The following is a 22,794-nucleotide window of genomic DNA, read 5'->3' as shown; positions in this document are numbered from 1 at the left end:
CTAGCAAAAGAATGGACTTACATGCACTTACACTTCTGGGTCAACAACTGGCAATTCTTTTGTATTGCAGGGACATGAGCTCTCAAAAGTTGTCGGAGCTTTGTAACTGTAATGTGTAAAGATATTTAGTTAAACGTGGTGGTCCTACTTAACATTTCTGCTGTGCTTATTGTGTGAAATGTGTTGGTTTGCTAGCATCTTTGATAAAATAAATGTAATTATTGATATAGTGCCATTACAGTCATTCCACAAATGCCAAAATCTTGAACACACCGATCAGTTAGAGCAGACTGGGCTGTGGGAAGGAGGCTTAATGAGACAAGCGCTAAAACAGAATATTTCAGACTGAGGATGAATACAGGTTTATTAAAGCAGACAGTATGAGGAAAATATATATTTTCTTTTCTTTTTTGTTTTCGTTACATCAAAGAATGTAAATATGTTCTGGCAGAAACCTAAAATAAAAGGATGAACCTCAAAATGAGCATAGTATGCGAGCTTTGATAGGCGAAAAGCTGAGAATAGCAGTGACATAAAATAGGCCAAGAGTGAAAACACTTGGAAGACTTGTCAGAATAAATGATTATGTAGTTATATGCACCCTACAATAAAGCACAGTATGTGTTTATGAATGTGCCAAATATGTCAAGGAGGAAAACAAGCTATTGAAAGGAGTAAAAATACATTTGCCCTTTTCTAAACATCCCTGAAAAACCAATTTCCACCCTCCGGTATCCTGCAAAAATTTAAAAAGTTCAACAAATGCAACTGGTTTGACTAATTTCCAATTTGGTATGCATTCCCTATTTACAAGGATGAATGAAGTGACCATTCAGGTGGTAACATTTTTTATCATCTCTGAAATTAATAACAGGTATGGAAAAAAAAAACTGGCAATATGAGTAATTTCACCACTAAGACATGCATGCCCACAGTCATAAATTTTCAAATCAAGTGTCTCTCTCACACACACACACACACACACACACACACACACACACACACACACACACACACACACACACACACACACAAACACACATTCAGACACTCAGCTTCAGCTAGACCATAAGAACTCACATGGCAAATCACTGCCATACACAAGCTAATGGCGGGATGTGACAGAAATGGCCACTGTCTGAAAGAATTACACGGCTGCGCGGTCCATACGTCCTTAACGCACATCTGACAAGAGCTTTTAAAACACACACAATGCCACCGGCGCCGCTATCCATGCAGAAAATTGGACAGCCATCTTTCAGCTCCGACATAAATCTGTGGGGTAGCAACACGCATCAGAGAGCAATATAGTAAAGAACGAGTCTCTGCTGAAACCAAAAAGTAATTGAATCGAGGATGAATAAAGACAGGGGGCGGGATGAGAGTTGAAGGAAAACATGTCATATGAATTTGATGCTCTGTGAGAGACTGCTTTCGGGAAATATGCAGTAAGGAAAGACAAGGCTGCTGAAAGTAATAAGCAACAAATTATTACAGGAGAAAGAAACTGCTGAAATAATCTGGAAAATTCTAAAAGTTTTGCATTTTTGATAGTGATGCAAGAAATGTCAAAAAATGATGCAAGGTAATTGTTCACTAAACCCAAACCCACACACACCTTTTCTGCGAAAATCCCTCTGCTATATCCAGTTCCACAACATCCACAAGATAACCTTAACCTACATACAATGTTGCCATATACTACATACCAGAGGTCTCTGCAGCATCGACCTCTGTTTCCCAAGGCTATCTGCCCACTAAATCACATTTGTAGAGTCATATTAAACACGTAGCCCTGAGGAGAGTAAAAGCTCAGCAAAGAATGATAGGCATCTTTCTATCACTGAAAGCCTGCACTGCATTATTCCACGCTCGTGGCTGATGTGATAGCATGTGGCAATCGACTGCTTTAATGTTACAATATGGGCCGAGGAAACATGTTCAATTCTTCTTGGGCACCGTGAGAGATAAGGGCCATGTTCTCATCAGGTCACCTGCAATGAACAAATGTGACTGACCTGAATGGATGGGAGGAGAAACAGTAGCTATCCCTGCCAATGCAAGGCCACACAATGTGAGGGGAAAAAAGGTGTTTCTGCTTGTGAATTACTCGAAAAGGCTGCAAAGAGAGAGGGAAAAGAAAAGCTTTGATGGGCTGCGGTGTGTGCATTTGCTGGCAGTTCAGAACAAGGTATGGATAACCTTTACGCTACACTCTCAAAGCGCCTCGAAAGCCCCCCAAATCCCACCTCCAACATCGCACTGTCACCAGAAATGTCAAATTTAGTCATCTGAATAGGGACCTGCTATGCAAAGGAAACGGGGAAACTGCTATACAAAGGGTGGGGATGGAAGAAGAAACCAGAGACAATCATAATGGTAAGCAGCAGTGTGCTGTGGTTACCAGTGCTCAATGCTCAACTGAAATAGGAGCTGCATACTAATGGAAATACAGATCTTTGAAGCAGCTAGCAGCTAGTGCAACAAGAGCAGAGTCATTGCCACAACTGTCTAAAGCGTATTTCCCACTGGACAAAAAAACCACTAACACCCACTAACATCTGGCCTTTGTCTTTATTGGGAAAGGTTACACTTGGCGTAATTCATGGGATAAATGACTGCAGTAGTTTATCAGCTCCAGCTACAATAGGCAGTGATAGAAACAAGACACCAGCGTGGACATGCTAATTTTACACCCCTTTTCTGGCGCAACCGTCAGTAACTTCTGCAACTCTTTGTCATCTTCTGACAAATTCTGTCAATCTCCATCCAAGCAAAACTTGAATTTTGCTCCAAAATAGTGGGCAGCAAGTTTGAAAGAGATGACATAGTAAATGGGGGAGGGGGGCGTCACATCAGGTCACAGTAACATTAGCCATAATAGTTTGATTAAAGAATACAACTCAGCTCTTACTTGCAGTTTTCAGGTAATTTTGAAAGCTGCTTGTAGATTTGTGATGTGTCTTTTGGGGAATATTTGACACTTTACTTTTTTGGGGGTCATCTTTATAATTTTCTTAATATTCAAGACTTATCTTTTCCACATCCACATTCGTTGAGTTTAAATGTTTCTGAGAATAAACATTAATGGTGATGCTTAATGATTTATGTTGGATTACTATTTCTTGATTTATGGACTATTTTTATAGAAGAATGGATCATTTGAATTCTGATTTGGACATTTATTACCATGGCAGCAATTGAAGCTTTGAAAGAGTCAGATCTACAAATTTTGTTGGGAAACGGGTATAATTCATTCCAGTATACTTGGAATTATGTCTATATTAGGCTATTCAGCACCTCACAATTTGCACCCAATGCCAACATTCAGGTTAACTACATAAAGGTGTGTACCCTTTTTTGCAAAGTGGCATTCAATGCCAGTCACAGACACGCAATTGATTATTGTCTTTTTATGAATTAAATTGTTCCATCTGTCTAACCCTAACATGCCCTGACCTTAGCCAAGTGTCTCACTGCCTAACCCTAACTATACCTTAACAATTATTTATTTTACTATAACCACAATCCTTAATTTTAACCATATTGTAGTTGTAGAAAGCAATGCATTTTTATAGTTTTCATAGTTGTCCCTGAATGCAATCATGGCTTTACAAACCAGCCCAGTATTTATGTTCTTGGGTTGATATGACACCTTGTCCAAGTATTTGTGTACAAGTATTCCTATCAGCATGCACTGGAATGTGTAATGTCAGTCAGCTTCTGCATTTGATATCAGTTCCCAGAGCAGTTAGGGCAATCCCTCTGACCTCCCTGCTTTTTACCTGTTATGGTTTGGCATGTTGTTTTTGTAAGGTCACATTTCATTTTAACAGGGCATAATAACTCATTCCAGCCATCCAGTGGAGGTAACAGTATATCAGGGCACCAAATGGCAGACCTTTCCACAAGTCACAGAAACTATATATGGTGACAGTCAGTATATTTTCTGGTTTCTGTTACTTGGGTCATGCATAGGTCAGAACTGAGATTTTAGAATGAGGTTCAGAGGTCATGAGATTGGTTCAGCATATTTTGCATGCCATTAAAATTGTATATGGGTAATGGGTATCAAAACAAACTGCCAGTGCATGGTAACAGACACAAGCAGACAGATGGCTGCCAGAGTGGGGTTTCTTATGCATGACGAATTGTCGCATCTGCTGGTGTGACTGTGCGAAGCATGCGGTCAGAGGAAGTTCTCAAGAAAACAGGGGGAAGCGTCATCAGAAAACAAGCAAACCAAAGTCAGGCTGTCATGTGTTTCCAAAGTAACTGATCTTTTTATAGTACAGAGTCATCTGCAGTAGCCGAGTCGGGCAGGAATCCTGCGGGGACCTGAGGGCAATCAAAGTAGCAGTCACTCTCCCGATACCCAGGTGAGGTGACACTCTGCCAAAATAAAGGCTTAAGATCCCGGAAACAGCGACTGGAATGGGCATGAATCCTTAGGGGAAATATATAGAAGAAGCTCAAAAGATCCACAAGTCTTGCCACACCTTGTCAACCAAGTTACAAAAATCCACACCAAAGGTTGGCCAAAGTTTGTCAGATATCAAAACAGATCACAGAAGCCATCAAAACTCTATCAAGGTAAAGTGCTTGTGTGGCCTCTGTCCAGACCTGCCTGAGTTCTCTTCAATTCAGTGGCATTTCCTAATTAGATGAGAAGGATGGTTTGATGTACATGCTCTCATTGTATTAAAAGAAAGCAGAAAAAAGGGGCCATGCATGCAGCCCCCCCTTGTTTTCCTGCAGTGCAGTGATAGAGAAGGTTACAATTGTCTCTCTCTCTCTCTCTAGTGCGTCTACAGATGCAGAGAAAAATCGATGCACAAAAAGCACTTCATTCCTGCTCAGTTTCATCTTTTACTGCCAGTATAATTAAAAGTGGCTTCGACAGACTTTCCAATCCAAATTTCCCTGTCAGCTGGAGGTGGCCTGCTCAAAGTCATGAGGGCTAAATTGAAGGGGAAAAGGTTTCTCTTGGGACTGTTATGACATCACGTGTGCAGCACTCATTTTGATTGTATGGGAATATGGCTGGGTAATATATATCAATATTATATCAGTATTGTGATATCAGCATGGATGTTGTCTAAGGTGTGGAATATTGAATAATCATCGGTGTTGTCTTTTTCTGATTTTTAAGGCTGCATTACAGTAAAGTGATGTAATTTTCTAAACTCACCAGACTGTTCTGACCCTCTCAGCTACTTATCCAAATTACTGATGATTATTTATCCAAAATCTCATTGAGTAAACATTTTCTAAAAGCACTGTTAGTCAATTCTTCAATAACACAATATTAATAGAGGTACTTGGTCAAAAATATGATGATTAGGGATATCATCATCAAACCATTGCTTTTTCAGGGAAAAATGACCAAGACCTTTAACAGCAAATCCCTGCATTCACATTTGTGGACTAAAAGGATATATAGGCCTGACATATGATAGCAATCGCACAAAAAAATAATTGGTAACATATATATATTAATACATATATTTTTGACCAGTCATGAATGTCAGACTAAAGGTTAATTTTGCTACTCAGATCCAGCCAGCAGTGCCGCTGTGGAAATTTTATGCTCACCCTTTGTTTTCCCCCAACACCACAGTCTCTCTTTCACATGGCTAACTATATTATCACCAGTGCAGAGCTGCCAATGCTAGCTAACCAGTGGAGACCATCAGGTAGGCAATGCATGTTTCTACATGGTAACACGGCAAGCTGGCTGTCTGTCAGCAAAGTTAACAGAACATTTTAAAAAGCAAGGCATTTACATCACAAAACATTAAAATTTCACCACCTCTGAAAGGATAGCCCACTGAAATGCAGCACTAGAGATCACTGAGTCAATGGAGTTCTTTCCTAAAAGAATGGGCCTTGTATTTTACATAATTTGGCTTTGTTTTTTCATCTTAAAAATAAACCAGCCAGTAACTGGTTAATGGGTGTCGGGCTATTAAAGCAAAATCAAATAAAACTGACATCCCTACAGTTTTTATTCCAGCCCAGCCCTTCATGGAAGGTTATGTTATTGACAACTACTCTGTGGCAATTCCCTGGATGAGCATGTGTGCTTTGTTTGCAGTGATAGATACAGTACAGCAGGAAACAACCAACCCAACCGGGAGATGTGATGAAGGCACTTAATTGGAGATTTCAGGGGGTCATGTTTAATTATTGTAATTTGGCACAAAAGCCACACCAAAGCCTCTTTCATACAAGTTGCTCGTCCCATTTAATTTCCATTTCTACCAAAGCAGCACGAAGAGTATAAATCATTTTTACACACTCTCTCCAAAAGCAGCAGCTTCCTGCACTGATAACACCAGCTGAGAGACAGAAATTAGCAAATTACCTGTGTGTCATGGCTGCATCCAAGCCGCTGGACCAATTATTTCTGCTCTGCTGCAATTGTAAAGGCCTCTCCAGCTGTGTTTGACACAAAGCTGGCTTAGGAAGGCTTACTACTGACCAAAAACATAAACAAGATTACAGGAGGCTAACCTTTCACAGTGCTCACGAGTGACAACAAAACCCCTGCTAAATGGACTTTTGGTCCGGAGTCACCAAAAGTAGTGGGGTGTCTATCTACTGCTTTCAACACCTCTTTGGGAGAGACAGAACTGATAAGAAAGAGTAGAACAAAGCAATCTTTGTTGTCTATATGAATCAATAATGGGTTGTTCATTAGTAGAAACTGTATAGCACTCAGAAATAATAAAGACAGAACAATGCATTGAGAAGGAGAAACCGCAGGCACAGGAGTATTGGAAATTAAATGCAGCATTCCACTGATGACTTTCAAGGTAATAAGTACACCTACCTTATTAATCATTATGGGCAGAAATTCCATAAAGGGTGGACCTACGCTGACCCGAGTGAGCTCATTGTCTGGTGGCATGCAGCAGGTTCATATTTTCCACATTGAACTAGCATGCTACAATGTTCACCTATTTCTCTATGTCAGGGTGACTTTTAGCTACATTTATTATGTATGAGAGAGTAAAAGGGGTCCATGAGAAGATTATAAAAGCTTAACATTTTGATGAGATTAATCTAGCTATCAATCTTTGCATGCATACAGTAGTGAACCAATTATAACGTGGCAGTCGATAAACAAATAACATTCATACCTCTGTGAATGTATGTTCCAACCTACTTGAGAACCTTTAAAAAACACATTAATTGGAAACAGAATTATTCCTGCGCCATCCACTATAAGAAAATTTATATCATGAGCATGTCAGATGCGCTAGCATGGTGCGGAGTGAGCAGGAAGGGAGTGGATGTCAGTAGCCTGGAGAGGCTGATCTGACATCTCAACTCCCACTGTCTGTCATTCTGTTCTCCCAGTGATGTATGGATGTTATATGGCACCGCTCACACAGCGGAACTAGTCAATACTACCATGTCGAGGAATGCTGTAGCGAGACAATGGGAGACTGTGACCCTTATTGTGGAATGACAAAACTCCATGAGGGTGGAGGGGAAAGGAATGGGGCTTAAAAAGGGGAGGGGGCTGTTTTTTAATTCAATATCACATAGTCAGCAGTCCTGTAGTGGCATTTGAATGATTAAACACTGCAAGAATATCTTGACTAATGCTGACTTGATTCTCATTTAGATCCATCCGTGACTACAAGTTTTGGTTTATCTACAGCATTATTAATACAACAAATATTAGACTTTGTCAAGGATGGGAGAATAAATTACTGGATTCTCTTTCCATTATTGTCCCTGATATTTATGCAGTCTATTAACCTTTATCGAGACAGAGATTAAATTTCAACGTCTGACAATAGGCATTTTTGGACTGAAGCATTCTGGGGACTCAGTGACAGAACGTGCCTACTGGGAAGCTCTCCAAGAACTGCATAGCTTTAAGGGTTTTGGGCTGTTTGTGTTTGCACCGCCATTAGGAACACTAAAGTGATGCACTGTGGGCCAGACGGCGTACATCCATACATCCCGTATGTGCTATATGCTCAGTAAAACCAACAACCTGATGGATTATTTTTTTAATGAGCACTTGTTTGCGTTTTGTGGCGTCTGTCCTTTACACAGCTTGTTTTTTTTTTTTTAAAAAAACATGGCGGTTGCTGTCACTGTGTTAACCAATCAACACACACTTATAGTATGTGTGCGGAAATTACCAAACATTTACGTTATTCCTGGTTTATTGTGCTGGAAGAGTACCTTCTATCAAATAGGAGCTATAACAGTTCCATCATTTGAAGAAACAATGCTATTCCTAGTTCTTACAACGCAGACACAACAAAAAGGGGGGTTCTAGGAACTATGAAAAGTTCCTTAGGTGTGAAACCGTCTATTGAGAAATATTAGAAAATAGGAACTGAGCAAGCACATATCTGCAGTTTGCATGAACAGTTAATCAAATGACGATTGAGTCATGACCAATCTTTCCACAGAATCTCCTGTAAGTCTGTGAATCCATTTTGAAGTTATGCTTGTTTTTGCAACAGTCCACTCTCAGTGCCACCCCCTTCCCCTTTTAGCCAATTGGCATGAACACAAACACAGACCTTGACATACACACACACAACCTTGAACTCAATGCCAAATTTCAGCCTCCTAGGGCAAAGACTTGTGGTCGCCAAAGAGTGGGGAAAGTTTTGTCGACCAACCAACTGACCATAAAAGCTTATCAGAGCTAAAAACTAACAACAGAGCATTTTTTTCAGAATGCACACAATATTAAGTATTATAGGCATCCAAATAATAACTTAATTCAAGAGAAAAATGTGAAAAAACTACATTCTATTAGGAAACTCCATCTAGCAGCCAGTTCAGCCTGCGCCATTGTCGTGTCTGATCCGAGTTTATATTTGACACGGCTTTTAACTCGAAAGCATATTTCTGCCTGCAATCATTAGACAAAAAATTCAGAGTCCCTGTCAGCACTTCAAGGTGTGTTTGCCATTAACCAGTAGGAGGTCTCTGCCTAAATTTTCAGTCCACCATATGAAGCTGAATCCAGCCCTTGAACCAAGGTGACGTCCCTGCGTAGGCAGACGAAAGGAAAAGGCCCCCCGTTTTCTAGCTCCTCGCCCGGGGGGGGGGGCTCTGTTCCTGCCTGCACGCCAGCGCCGTTATCTGCTGCTTATTATTTGGCTGAATGAGCTGGAGCGGGGCTCACGGGGCTCGCTTCTGACATAATGACTGATTACAGTCTTGTGGCTCCCCTCAAAGAAATCCCACAGTTGCCACCGTTGCGCCGTGGCGGCTCAGCATCACAGGCAAAACCAATGTATGAGCGGATGGCGAGGAGCTGCGGTGTTTTCCAGTGACAGCATAACTGCTACCCAGTCGTCCAGCTGTCATGACTGACAGGGATGCTGGTCGACACCTGGGTCATCAACCTACTTGTCATAAGGGGACTTGTTAACAACTGCTTTTTATAACTAACAGGCTGAAGTGGGAACATTAGATATTTCCATTCCCAAAGCCAAAGCTGCAAGAAATGTGACTAAATAACGATCTGTGTTTTTTAATTCGCCCTTGAATAGTAAGGAGCACATTTGCCACTTCCCCTCCCTGCAGAACTGTGATACACACTAATGCATACAGACATTAAGCCCATTAGGAGTAATACATGTCACATGAACCATCCGTAATGCACAGCAGTATGAAGACACCACCCATCCTTACTTATGAATGTGGCATACAGATGCATGCAGGTGTGACAGCGGTATGAAAACAACGCAGAACAGGCTCTGTCAATAGCTACCGTTTCCAAACAACAAGAGAAGTCATTCTGTCAGCACTTTTCAAACGCCAGCTTTCAGGCAGTCAATTAAGTTCAAGGTGAGACAAAAATGTGTTGTCATTTAAACGGTTTTGCTCCACTGGGGCGGTGCATCAATTCAGTCATCTCCATTCCAGAGGTGACAAAGGGCTGGCAGGGAAGTTTATATTTGCCAGTGGATACACATTTCTGCTGTCATTATACCAACCTGAGATGAAGCAGGATAAGCAGGTGTACAAAGCGCACATATTTTAAGTGCACTGTTCCCTGTGAGCAGAAGCTCATAAAGACAGGAACAAACAAGGGGCCTCTCTTGACGAGCCTGCTGGCTGAGGCAGTCGGCCCTGCCAGACCCCACCCCCACTCCCACACTCCTAAATCCAATCCTATGCTATCGATTAGGAAAATCAATTTGGTCTAAGTCACAAGCACAGAGGGAGATGCTGAAATGCTGCAATACATTTTGAAGTCACAAGTGGAATCAGACTCTGATCAACTCAAAGAATACACCCTGGTTTAGTGCATGATAAATGTGCCTTCTGTTAATTAAGAAAAAGAGGAAATTATCTTACACATAAATAAGGCATGAATCCCTCATTGTAGAGCCAACCACCTGTATGAAAACGCTTTAATTATCCACCTGCAAAATCACTCATACCCTCTGCAAATTAATCAAGTATGAATGGAGGAATGGTATTTTAATCTAAAAGGTTCAGCAGGATATTGTAATCAACATTTCTGAAATGCATTCATGCTTTATGTTCCATTACAAGCTTTTTGTGAAGTGAAAGGCTTCAAGTATGGCAGAATAAAAAAATTGCGTAATTAAATTTTTATATATTTTTTTTAACATAATAATTACTCTATTAAACTTGATGTTCTTCGGTGTGCGGGCATTTCACGAAGATTTCAAACTACTGAAGAGCAAGAATGGATGACTGAACTGGTAAAATGTGACTGAAAAGTGACTACAATGACTTCAAAGATGCAAACTGAAAACAAAGATACAAAACAACAATAAAGAGACAACAACAAAAAGATGTAAAACAACAACAAAGTCACAAAACACATACAATAAGATATGAAAATACTACAAGGATGGGAAATGAAAACAAGGAGACAGAAAAAAACATTTAAAAATACACAAAACAACTACAAAGACACAAAATTACAGAATAAATTCACAAAACATATAGTGAGTACAAAGAGGCAAAGGACAAGACGAAAAAAACAAAAAAGAGATGCAAAATACAAAGAGATAAAATGACAACAAAGAGACTCAAAATTACAACAGAGAGATGCAAAACAACTACAAAAAGATGCAAAACAACATCAAAGATTGGCAAAGTGACAATGCGGAGTTGCAACTCACAAAGAGTCAAAGGAAAACAAAGACAAGTAAAACAACTACAAAGAGTAACAAAACAATAACAAAGAGACAAATTGAACAGATATTCTACAAAATTCATTGTTTGTTATCATTTTGTCCCTCTATGAGTCTGGGTTTAATCCTATTCAGAAGCGGTGCTCTTTTTTTTTCTTTTTTTTTTTTTTTTTCAAAAAGCATCCAGAAAGGTGTATTTGTTATCAATACTTGGTCTTATCTATTTAATTTGATGACTTTAGCAGCACAAAATCTGAATTAAGATGACCATTTGGCATTACCTCATTACAATAATTCTCTTTTTTAGAGCTTTACTATAAATTGAAAGTGCACTTTTTAATTACTTGTGTAAGATTGGGGAACCAAAGCTGCTCTGCACAAATCTGCACCTGATATTTGCAGAGACAGCACCCTGTGAACAAGGAAGCTATCTTCATTTCTCTTCGCTGGCCAATTAGTGGTCAGATCAGGAGGTCCCAATGGTTTAGGGAGGCGTAAATACTAACCGTCATTTCCATTCATTTGTATGCGGCTGCAGGTGCACTACCTTATTATGCATTCAAGCCCTAACCTGCCTCCCAAACAGGCCATAAATTAACTTCTTTTAGAGCTTCAGTCTCGGAGAAGCATTGCATCTTTGTTTGAATCCTCTTCACTGGTCCAAAGTTCACGAGGAAAAAACCCTCAGAACAAAGGAAATTAATCAATAATGCTGGGAAAAAAATTGGCGTCATACTGTAAAATGCACATAGACAAATGTATCAGATTTTACAGAGTAGTAAAGAGGGTTGATGTACTGCGGCTCCGACAGGCTTTGTCAGTTTGATAGCTTTTGGGTACCTTTTAACACCACCAACAGGGTCGTAAGTGCGGCTTGGACTGCTTTAAATGCTAAGTTGACGTTTTTTGGGTCCATATCTGCACTCCAGTTGAGAATGTATCCTTTTCACTCGCAGGCGTTCATTTTCCTTGGGCGAGTTCAATGTGATACAACAAATTGCTTTTTTGGAATACAGATAAACTTGCTAAGAACATCTGCACTGATTTTATCAAAAACGGGCCACTGATTCGATCACTCTACTGTTCACTAGTCAGACATACTGCAGTGGCCCTTATCTGCGAGCAGTATTCTTACAAGAATCATTGCTGCAATACAAAGATGGCATCTTCATCTCCACTCAAAAGACGAGTGCATTATCTGCATTTGTGCAGGCTAGTTAATGCTTTGCTCTTGCATCCCCTTGGCATGCAGCCTTTGTATATCTCCCTGCAGAAGTTGTCGAGTGTTAAAATGCGCCTGCTAAGTGTTTTGACCCCCCTGGGGACAACTTAACTATGTGTCAAATTAAGGGTGGAGGGGTGGCTTGCAGATAATAAAAACTGCAGCACAAGAATTTTTCAAAGCACACTGTCACTAGTCATGGTAACGTCTGCACTTGGGTTTGACAATGTACCCGCCTTGCAGGCCTTTATTTAAATTGAATGCATAGATTAAAATGACGTGCAAGGGGAATTCAAAACACAGTCGAGGCTGAGTGTGTGAATGTGACAGTACAAATTGCTCCAATTGATTTCATGGTTTGCCAATCATCTTTTCTCCTACTACACACTGTAGTGTCCTTGTCCGTTATTTCCTATTCATTGTCAGAACTCCAAGTCAGAGGCGAGAGAAATGTCTTCATGACCTCGCCCTATCCTCAACACACCACAGACTCACTGAAATAGTCGAAAATCTCCCTCAAATCCATTAGTGATTTTAAGAGGCTCATCAATAAGCCACACACCTTCTGTCTCTTATTCTAACCCCTCTTTTTCTTTTTGAATTTTAACCAGAACAGAGAAAAGGCCTGGAATTAATTTGATAATCCCCATCATCATGTCGGTAAATAATAGGTGTACTGGTGGAAGCAACGGTTGGGTTTATCAAATAAGGGAGATGAAGAGTGTTGATTTTTCTCTTTTTCTCAACAGAGTGAGGCAGTCGATTATTCTTTATCACAAATATCAGGGTGCATTTGTACTTTGTATTTCATAGATCTTCAAAGACTCTCTTATTTCCTGGTGTTATTTGCAGGGGTGTGATAAACACACTAAGAACAATGATGCCAATCACCTAAACCCCTCCACTACAATGCTGCTGACGGGTTCGTTTCAAATTTGGGGGGAAACATAGGAGACGCATGTTAAATTTCCTGATTTCTGTTTAATTTTTTTGGCACAATTCTGTTCCTTTTACGCATCAATTTTAAGTCTTTTTTTTTTTTTTTATCTAGATAAAACTCCTCTGCTACTTTCATGTTTTTATTGGGGGGGGGGGCAAACAGACATGCTCTAAATATTGAGGGGGACGTTTCCCCTGCGTCCCCGCCAAAATCTATGCCTATGCCAGTTGACCTTGCAACATATATTCAACATAGAGCTTTTATTCTCTACCAGGAACTAACTGTGTCCGACCCAACGGGCTCGTGGCGGGCTAAACTGTGCCGTAATTTCTCAAAATTCCTTGTGTTTTTATCAGGTCAGGTCCAGCACACTGGCATTTTATGTTTTTAATGTAGACCTTATAGTCTGTGTAATACTGTGAACAATATATGGGCTATGTTGCCATCAATCCATTCCTACTCCTACCTCTCATTAATGAGGAGAAATGTTATCTCTATTCAACATATATGGCATATAGGGCTGGGCGATAGGAAGAACATTAAATATCACAAAATGTTTAACCAGATACCTTGATAATGATATTGCGATCATATTGTAGGGTTGACTATTGGCATCAGTGGGGTGGTGCCAATAGTCAACCAGGTGACAAGGTGGGTAAGGGCAAGTTACAGAGCAATCTGGTTAATACAGAAAATTACATAATTTTATTGTAATGCAGCCTTTAAAAGAAGGAGAAGACCACACTTAAGATATTACAAAATCCAAAATCGAAGATAATATCTGGATTTCCCAGCCATAAAGAAAAAAATGACAGTTTTTGGGCTGTGCTGAATATTTGAGAGGAGAAGTCACATGTCACTGATCACGTCAAAAATGAAAAGACTTTGGTTGACTTTGGCTGGTATATATGTTTTACTTTTAATAGTTACTTTTTAAACAGTGGAAATTTGGGTTTTTTAATCAGGCTTGAGCCCAAAATTGCTGCTGTGCTTCAGGTTCTGATATATCTTGGAGAAAAAAATGCAGGTTCATGTGGAATGGCCTTATTTTTCAAGCTCTGATTCAATACAACAACATGTGCTGTATATATAGCAACTGTTTTCTTTGACGTTTACGCCTAAAATGCCCCAAAACATTGAGGTCGCTCTTCACAGAGCTATACAGAATCAAGAAACCAATTGTCTGTTCTCACCATCCAGCACCAGCTGAAGTCTCCATCTAAATCGTAACCTCCATTTCCTGCAGGGGGTTGTGAAAGCTTGTGTCAAAACCTTTGTGTCCAAGCTCTTTATGAGACAGGACTGCTAGAGTGTTGAGAGGCGTGGACCTCGAGGACCTTTCCTCGGCCACTCGCTTTCTTTTTTTTATTTTCAGCTTTTGCTTTTCTTCTTTTGTGACATTCCTGCCAGAGAAAGGGCCCCATCAGACCAACCTGTCTCCCTCCTAACAGCATGATAACTTTGGTCTTTGGGACCTTAGAAAAACCGAGGGCCTCACTGTAGCAGTGGGTGTGATTTGGCCAACAGGATGTTAATATAGTACAGTAGGAGGCATGCTTTATCTTTTTTGCCACAGGAATAAATATTGTGCTTAAAAAGACCCCCAAAATGCAAAAAAGAAATTCTGTTAAGAGCATATAAAGTAGTACGCTGTTAATCGCCAAGGTTTCCCTGTCTATGGGGAGATAGAGGCACCCATTATTTAAGAAACACAGGGGGAAAATCTGCCAAAAAATATAAAGCATCATCTCCCTTCTCTGAAGATGTTTCTGTGATGCTCAACATGGCAGCATCCAGCCGCGGGGATAAACAATCATTCAACTGCAAAATACGTTTTAAAATCCATCATTCAGACCGCCTGTGTGAGAATTCTGAATTCTCCTCTTCTGTAGTCCTTATTTTCTAACTTGTCAAGGATATCATGCAGTGCTGCCTGGGATGAGTAATGTCTAATCTTTTGAGAATAGTCATGTGACATGCATAGAGATTTAACATAAAGATTCCCATGTAAGGATGTGGAAAACGTGGCCTTAAGTTAAACTCAGCCCCGAACAAAGTTCCAACATGGATCATAAATAACTTTCAAGTAGACCATGAAGAGTGTATGAGGGCGATAGTGCAGTTTAAAGTCTGGTTGTGTAATATTTTACAAAATAAGGTAATGTCATATTGTTTTATTAATGCCAGACACAGTGCATCAGTGTTTCTGTCAGCCCACAGTGTGAGTTTGCCATTTAAAGTTGCACACGGGTGAAATCTGACCTGCAAGTCTGCCAAACACAGCCACGCCATCACACCAACACAGAGAACTTTGGCTGTAGCTACTGAGTATTTTCTTGACAAATTATTAATCTTTTGGTCTTTAAATGTCAGAAAATTGTGAAAAAAATCCAAAGGTGACATCTTTAAATGTCTTGTTTTTTTATCAAAAGTCCAAAACACAAAGATAATTATTCAGCTTACATCTCAGAGAGCTGTAATAATAATTAATTAAAATAATCTGTTAGCTATTAACCTGTTTACCTGTGTAACGAGCATTTCCCAAATTTCTTAGTCTTTTACTGCCCCTTTCCCCACTATTTTGGAAGGTGTTGCAGGCATCAAATTCAGAAGTGTATAGTCAGTCATCAATAAAGATGATCAGTTTGAGTTGAATATAGGTCAAAAAAGATTTGCAAATCATAGCATTCTGTTTTAATTCATGTTTTACATAATGTCCCAACTTTTTCAGAATTGGGGTTGTACAGTAGGCCTAATTCTCAACATTTCATTCATTTCTGTTAGGAAAACTAATTAAAATTGTTTAGTTTTTTTAAAAGTTTAATTTATTATTCAATATAGAAACTTAAAAAAAATCTCATAGGATAAGGGCACAGTGAAGACCTGAACACAAGCTATATTCACAGAGCCTTGAACTTCCTGCTAAACAGCTTCGTCCAGCATTAGAGAAATACACGGTTAAAACATCCAAAAAACTAACAGAACAGAAGTCACATTAGGGAAAAGAAAACACCGAATTTGCCCAAAAAAAAGAATCCCGCAAAGTTGAAAAACAAATATATAAAACAGACAGAAAATTGTATAAAGGTTCCTAAAAATATCAGGAAAATATCTCTAATGCAATATTCAAAACAAATTATCTGCTCAAAATTAATCCAAATTTCTTGTCTTACACAAACTTCCTGCTGTTATTATGTTCACTATTTGGGGTATTTGTAGTTTATCGGATGTTCCATACTGTTATTGTACTGAATATTATATGAAATATCCATAAAATAAGCCCCATATTCAGGAGCCATCTGTTTACTCAAATGATAGAAAAAGGACCCCTTGACTCTGACTTTGTAAAATAAAAACATAGAACATAGAAATTCTCTGTCTTAGTACTACTGTAAATTGTAATATAAGAAACCACAAACAATCCGCAGCCTTCAATCCTGAGAGAGATGGCTATACATTCAATGTAGGAAAATATGAATCTATTTGAAAAAGAGTATGAACAGTATGACCTTGAGCACTACAGTCAATGTGCAGTGGCGTGCCACATCACTACAGACAAAGCAGTTAGATGAAGACATGAAAAGGTATTCATTCACTCAGTGTCTCTGCTTACTGCTTTACAGACCAGGGTCGATTTGTATTTGGGCTCAGTCGGACAGTGAAGGTCTCACTAAAAGAAATTCTGTCTTTACAGTTTAGGTGATGTATTCAAAGCACCACAAAAAAAAAAATCAATTGATAGCATCTACCATGTGTAGCACAAAAAATGTTGACAATGTGCGAGACTGACAAAACATTTTTTGTCAAATGCCCCTTTTTGTAGAATGGTTTTCTGAATTGATACACCAATAAAAACCCTCACTGTACTTAATATGAGCCATGAAGCTGAATCCCACATCAAGCTAACCTAATGAAGAAATTGAAGAGCACATGTCTCCATTCATACTGAAACGACAAATTGGATTCCCCCTAGCCTGCATTCGTGTCCAAAAAGGCAAAAATCAAATCAAATATATGGCTGACGGAAAGAAATTCACTCGCTGAAAAACTACACTACATCAACAGGGCGATCACGAAGAGTGGGCTCACTTCAGAGGAACAACACAAATGGCCAGATAAAGAAAAAAGCTTCCCAATGAGGGCAAATAATTAACCAATATTGCTGCAATGCAATACAACAGGGAGAAATACGTGCCAGCACAAAGTGTTGGACTTAGATTGTGAAATAAAATAGGACGAATCACTATACAAACAAAAGAAGGGCTGAATCGGGAATACATTACGGTGTTTTTAAGGTTAAGGGTTCTGATCATTTCTGTGAATTTTAAAAAAAATGTTTTCAATTACAAGTACTGTTAGAGAAAATGGACATATCTGAAAAATGTAACCACATAAGAATGGTGAAAACACTAAAATACAGTGAATCAATGTATACCCTGCCACTTTCCATTTTTCTTTCAACCACCTGTCACTTTTTTCAATGCTGTTTTTTTACCCAAAATAACCAATGCAATCAATATACAGAGTCTCGTATTCAGCACACAATCTCCCTACAATGGACTGCAGCATAACAGCAGCCTCAAGTAAGGCAAGGGAACAATTATTCTATTTTCATACAGTGCCGTCCCATCAGGTATCACACCAGATGCTCAGTTCAACTGCTGTTATATTAAATATAACCTAGATTATATTCCACAAGGAGCAGCATTTAGCTGAATCAAAATGGATGAGACACACTGAAAACAAAGTGCAGGTTGACATAACTGTTTAGGTAGAACGCATCAAATGTCCCCTTGAGTTTCCCCTGGTGGAGGAAGTCAAGGTTTCTTCTGTTGGTAGAGAAAGCTGTGTGTGTGTATGTGTGTGAGTGGTGTGTGTGTGTCATCTGCTTGAGGACACTTCTACCAGTGCAGATTATATGACAGATGCTGCTGCAGTCCAGGACATAATGAATGTAATTGTCAAATAAGGATACAACCAGCAATAATGTTAACGATATTCTGAAATCGAAGGGGGGGAAATACATTATGGATGACAGTCACACATCTGAATCACAAGGAGCTGGTTGAAAAACTACTCATTATAGATCCACTTCCAAGTTCACAGCTGTTTTAGTATTGAGGATAATATTCAACAAAGATTGAGCCATATTCCAAAAATTGGAAACGAAGGGCATCATTTTTGCAGCAGTGAGAGAAACTTCAGATTCAAAGTGATAGGCTTAGTAACCTTTTCCACTTTGATTCTGATGCTGAAAGAGCTGTCCTCACATCAAAGCACACGGTGCAGCGGCCCCTCAACCTCTGCTCTTCTCTCAGACACAGGACAGCATGTCTCCCTCAGCAGGAGTATCCATTCACTCTCCTTTCTTTCTCATATATGTGCATTAAATAATGATATTTCTTGTGCAATATTTAGTAATATATGAATGGGAATTCTGCATAGCCTTTACCAAGAATTTGCATGTTTTATTCTTTACACAACCTATCATGAAAAATGCAGATGCTCACACCACTGCATCCATCCTCACACTCCAGTGCATTTTGGACAAGAAAATGCAACAAAAAGCATAGGCCCTGATTCAAGCACCTTTAAAAGACATAGTTATTCCTTTAACCTATAAACATACGGGTGCAAAACAACCCAATTAAACGGAATGACCTTTTAATGCAAAAACTTCACTCATGGGTATGCATCCAATATGCAACTTCTTTGCAAAGCCATTTTTAAACCTGAGCACATTGTCTCAAGCACCATGTGAATGCTGAAGACCTTTCATCAACAATTCCCCGGATACATTAGATCATAATCCAACCCTCTAACAGAACGGATTAATTAGTCCAACAGGAAATTGAAATTTTCATATTGGCTATCAATATGTTGCGCCTTGATCTGCGCTGATTACACCTGAACGCATCGATAGTCCAGTTAAAGTAATTAAGAGTGGAGTGCATGCCAAGACTGACATTACAGAGCACATTCAACACAACTGCGGGGATTCATTCATGGGCTTTATTATTATCGCCCTGAGCTGAATCTGCAGATAATTGTGGATGTGCGCACAACACAGAAGGAACATGCATTTTATAGCGGAAAGTCACACTTACCGCGGATTTGGAAATTAGTGGTGCAGAAGGAGGGCTAGCTCGCGTCCTTCCATTCAAAGTATTAGCGATAATTTCTCTCTCAAGTGTCTTTGAGGCGCTGGGTACCGTCCTTACGCACGGTGTGTGAGGAATGGACTTGATGAAAGGGGTCGAAGGAGACAGAACAACGAATCCAAATAGTTGCCTCCGTTGAATATCCCCGTGAAACAGCCTCGTTTCAATCTGCTGTGCGTCCACAATCCGAGTCCTGGTGATGTCGCCGGGAGAAACAGCAGCTTCCTCGTGTTGTATCCACGGTTTCTGTCCCCCTTTACATCCCTTTATGACACAAGGCGTCCTTCTGTGCGGGGGCTACATCACGTCCCATAAAGCTGAAAGGCGAAACGCCAACAGCACCCAAACACACACAAAAAGAGTATCCAGAAGAATTTCAAAAGGACGAGGAGGGAGGAAAAATTGTGAGGAAAAAAGCTCCGCAGTGGGGGGCAGAATCTAAGTTGTTTGGGTCCCAAAAACTGAGCTCTCTGCGACTATGACAAACCAATTGTGCGCACTAGCTGGGAGTAATTCTGTATGGAGACCGAGGGTTTGGAGAGCCAGTGAAAGGTGAGAGGAAAAACTCGGATGTGGATTGCCGCTCTCGCCGTATACTCGGGCTCCACCTAGCAGCAAACACTAGATAACATGCTACAAACCAAAGCCTCTCTACCTTAGTACTGTATATCTTGCCTGAGGCTGGCAAGGACACCTATGTTATATTACATTCTGTCTGTGTGTCCGTGGCTGCAATATTTATGTGAAATCCACTGCCTCTCTCTCAAAACATCCAATGCGTCTTGAAAATGCAACTAGTGTAAGAATTGCCCATTAACAGTTCAATAAAGGTAAAATAGACTGGAGATTTTAGTTAATGAGTAAACATATTTTTAGGTGTGAAGACATGGGCAGCTTATGGGACAATAGGCCCCTAAGCACAGATATGCAAAGGGCCCCTTGTTTTCTGTATTGCTGAGGACATTTTTTTTTTAGTTTTGTGTCTCTTAGTGGTCATTTTTTATCCTCTTGTGGTTTTGTGCCTCCTTTTGGTTTGTTGTAGTCATTTTCTGTTTCATTGTGGTGGTTTTGTGTCTCTTTGTCATCATTTCGTGTCTCCTTTTGGTTGTTTTGTGTCATTCTGTAGTCCTTTTGTGTGTCCTTGTGGGTTCTTTGTATGTCAGTAGTATTTTTTTATCTCTTTTTGGTTGTTTTGTATCTTTTTGTGTCCCCTTATGGTTGTTTTATGTTTCTTTATAGTCATTCTACATTCCATAGTCTCCTTTTTATTGTTTTGTGTCATTTTGGTTCTCTGACGTAATTTGGTGTCTTATTGAGGTCGTTTTGCATTTCTTTGACATAATTTTGTGTTGTTTTTGTGTTTGCTATTTTGCTGCTTTATAGTTATTTTGTGGGTATTTTGTATCCTTTTCTGGTCATTTTTTGTCTCTTCATGATTATATTGCCCATTTTTGTAGTTCTTTTGTGTCTCTCTACAGTTCCTTTGCATCTCTTTGTGGTCTGTTGTGTCTCTCTGTGGTCATTTTAAGCCTCTTCAAAGTTAATATGTGTTAATTTAAGTAATATTTTGCAGGTAAAGGCCAGGGGGGACTTGACACTTTGGGCCCCTGGCATAGGCCAGGGGCCCAAAGTGTATTGGCTGTATTGGCTAGTTCTAATCCATCCATGGTGGCGAATACAATGCCACCAATAAGAAATGTTTGCAAATATAAAATGTTTATCAGTTCATAGACTGCATTCCCTGAGGAATATTTTTGCATTATATATGCAAGCCTTTTTTATAGTACGTCCTCAAAAAAGAGTTCATGATCCCTTTTCTTGCCAGAAACCTATTACTCATACCAATCAATTAGCTAAAGGCTGTCAAAGCTCCATCTACCACATAACTGCAGCTGTGCAGTTAAAAATGGGCTTAAAAAACACTAAGAAATGTTTCTGATGACCTTTGATCACTGCACCAGCTGCACATCTCCAGCTGGAACCAGGAAATATTCAACCTCTCAATCATCCCAAAGCCAATTAATCACTTTAATAATCCTAATTACAGTCAAACAATAACAAGTAATCATCCAATCACTCACCCAGTGCTCCACTAATGAGCCCATGTGAACACAGACCTGGTAAAGCACATTTCTGCACTTGTTTCCTGTCTGAGAAACACCTTGAACTCCTGAACGCCCCGATGAAAAATAACCGGCTGCCTGCATTTGAAAAGATGCTGTGTTATCTCTCCCTGGCACTGCTTTCCATGCACCCCCGATGCAAATGGATTTCTCCAGGTAGAGCACTGACCAAAGCTGCCTGCCATTACACTTGCATAAACCAGGTAGCTTCAAAGCGACACCTTAGTACACTGCTGCCATCTCAGTTACATAAAATATAGAACAAGTACAAAATAACAGTCTCCACATTAGCAGTAACATGAATGCTACACTAATATTGGAGATGCAGATGCCTCCAGACTAATAGGATTCTAGTCAGATTCGGATCAGTTTCTTTTTATCTTCTGAATAACACACTCCTCATGATTACAGTATAAAAAGCTTTGCACGTCCTCCATTAAAATGGAAAGGCATTTCAAAAACATGGAAATGAGGGTAAGTTAGACCCTTCTATTTCTAGTTTTATTGCAGGAAAAGATAGAAAATCGTGAAACATCCCTAAACTGTATGAATATGGCAGTTTGCTTTTTGAAAACTGAAAAGGACTGAGAGCTCCAAATCAAAAATCATGAATGAAGAATAAATGGTATTTTTATTCAGTACTTGTCAGTATTAGGAACTGTTATTCAAGGTTGTAAAACAAAGAAAAAGCCCTGATCAGACATCGGCTTAATGGCAATGAATAGCTTACTGGGAGAAATCAAACATGTCAGATTTTATAGTTATAAAATATCCCCATCAGCAGCATTAAAATACCTTTTAATCTCTTATTGCCAGTCCACCATTCACAGTAAGTGGATCTGTACAAGGAGTTGTTCCTATTTCGTGCTGGCAGAGATTTCTTCATGCTAATTCTAAACTTACTGTCCTCAAGACAGAGATAACATTACTGCTGTCAGATAAAAAAGCTTTCAATTCAAATAAAGCATCCTTCCAGGAATTAAAAAAAAAAAGAAGAATTACATTCCTTTTCATATGCCTCTTCTAAACTGCAAAATTAGAATGGGTTCAATTTTGGAGGTGAAGTGTTTTAACTAAATCAAATTCAACACCCACACACTCATGCTGTTAATGATACAAACATCATGATTAAAATTCATTTTAAAAACAGAAAAACAAATGATGTGAAACCGTTTTCATTACAATA

At 39.5% G+C, this 22,794-nt stretch overlaps 1 protein-coding gene across 10 annotated transcripts in view; it reads right to left on the bottom strand.

The window, feature by feature from the left end:
* The window catches only part of LOC121961921 (adhesion G protein-coupled receptor L3-like), a 273,036-nt gene extending 252,999 nt beyond the window's left edge, over window positions 1-20,037 (bottom strand). For all 10 annotated transcript variants that reach the window (XM_088073194.1, XM_088073195.1, XM_088073201.1 and 7 more), the window contains exon 1: window positions 19,432-20,037. The gene's annotated coding sequence lies outside the window, so the exon portion shown is untranslated. The remainder of the gene's footprint in view (window positions 1-19,431) is intronic.
* Between the last annotated feature and the right edge of the window lie 2,757 nt (window positions 20,038-22,794).

The sequence above is a fragment of the Plectropomus leopardus genome, chromosome 23, assembly GCF_026936395.1.
Source record: "Plectropomus leopardus strain MGB_pleo_1.0 chromosome 23, ASM2693639v1, whole genome shotgun sequence".
Classification (NCBI taxonomy): Eukaryota; Metazoa; Chordata; class Actinopteri; order Perciformes; family Serranidae; genus Plectropomus; species Plectropomus leopardus.
This window is presented reverse-complemented; position numbering and strand designations above follow the sequence as displayed.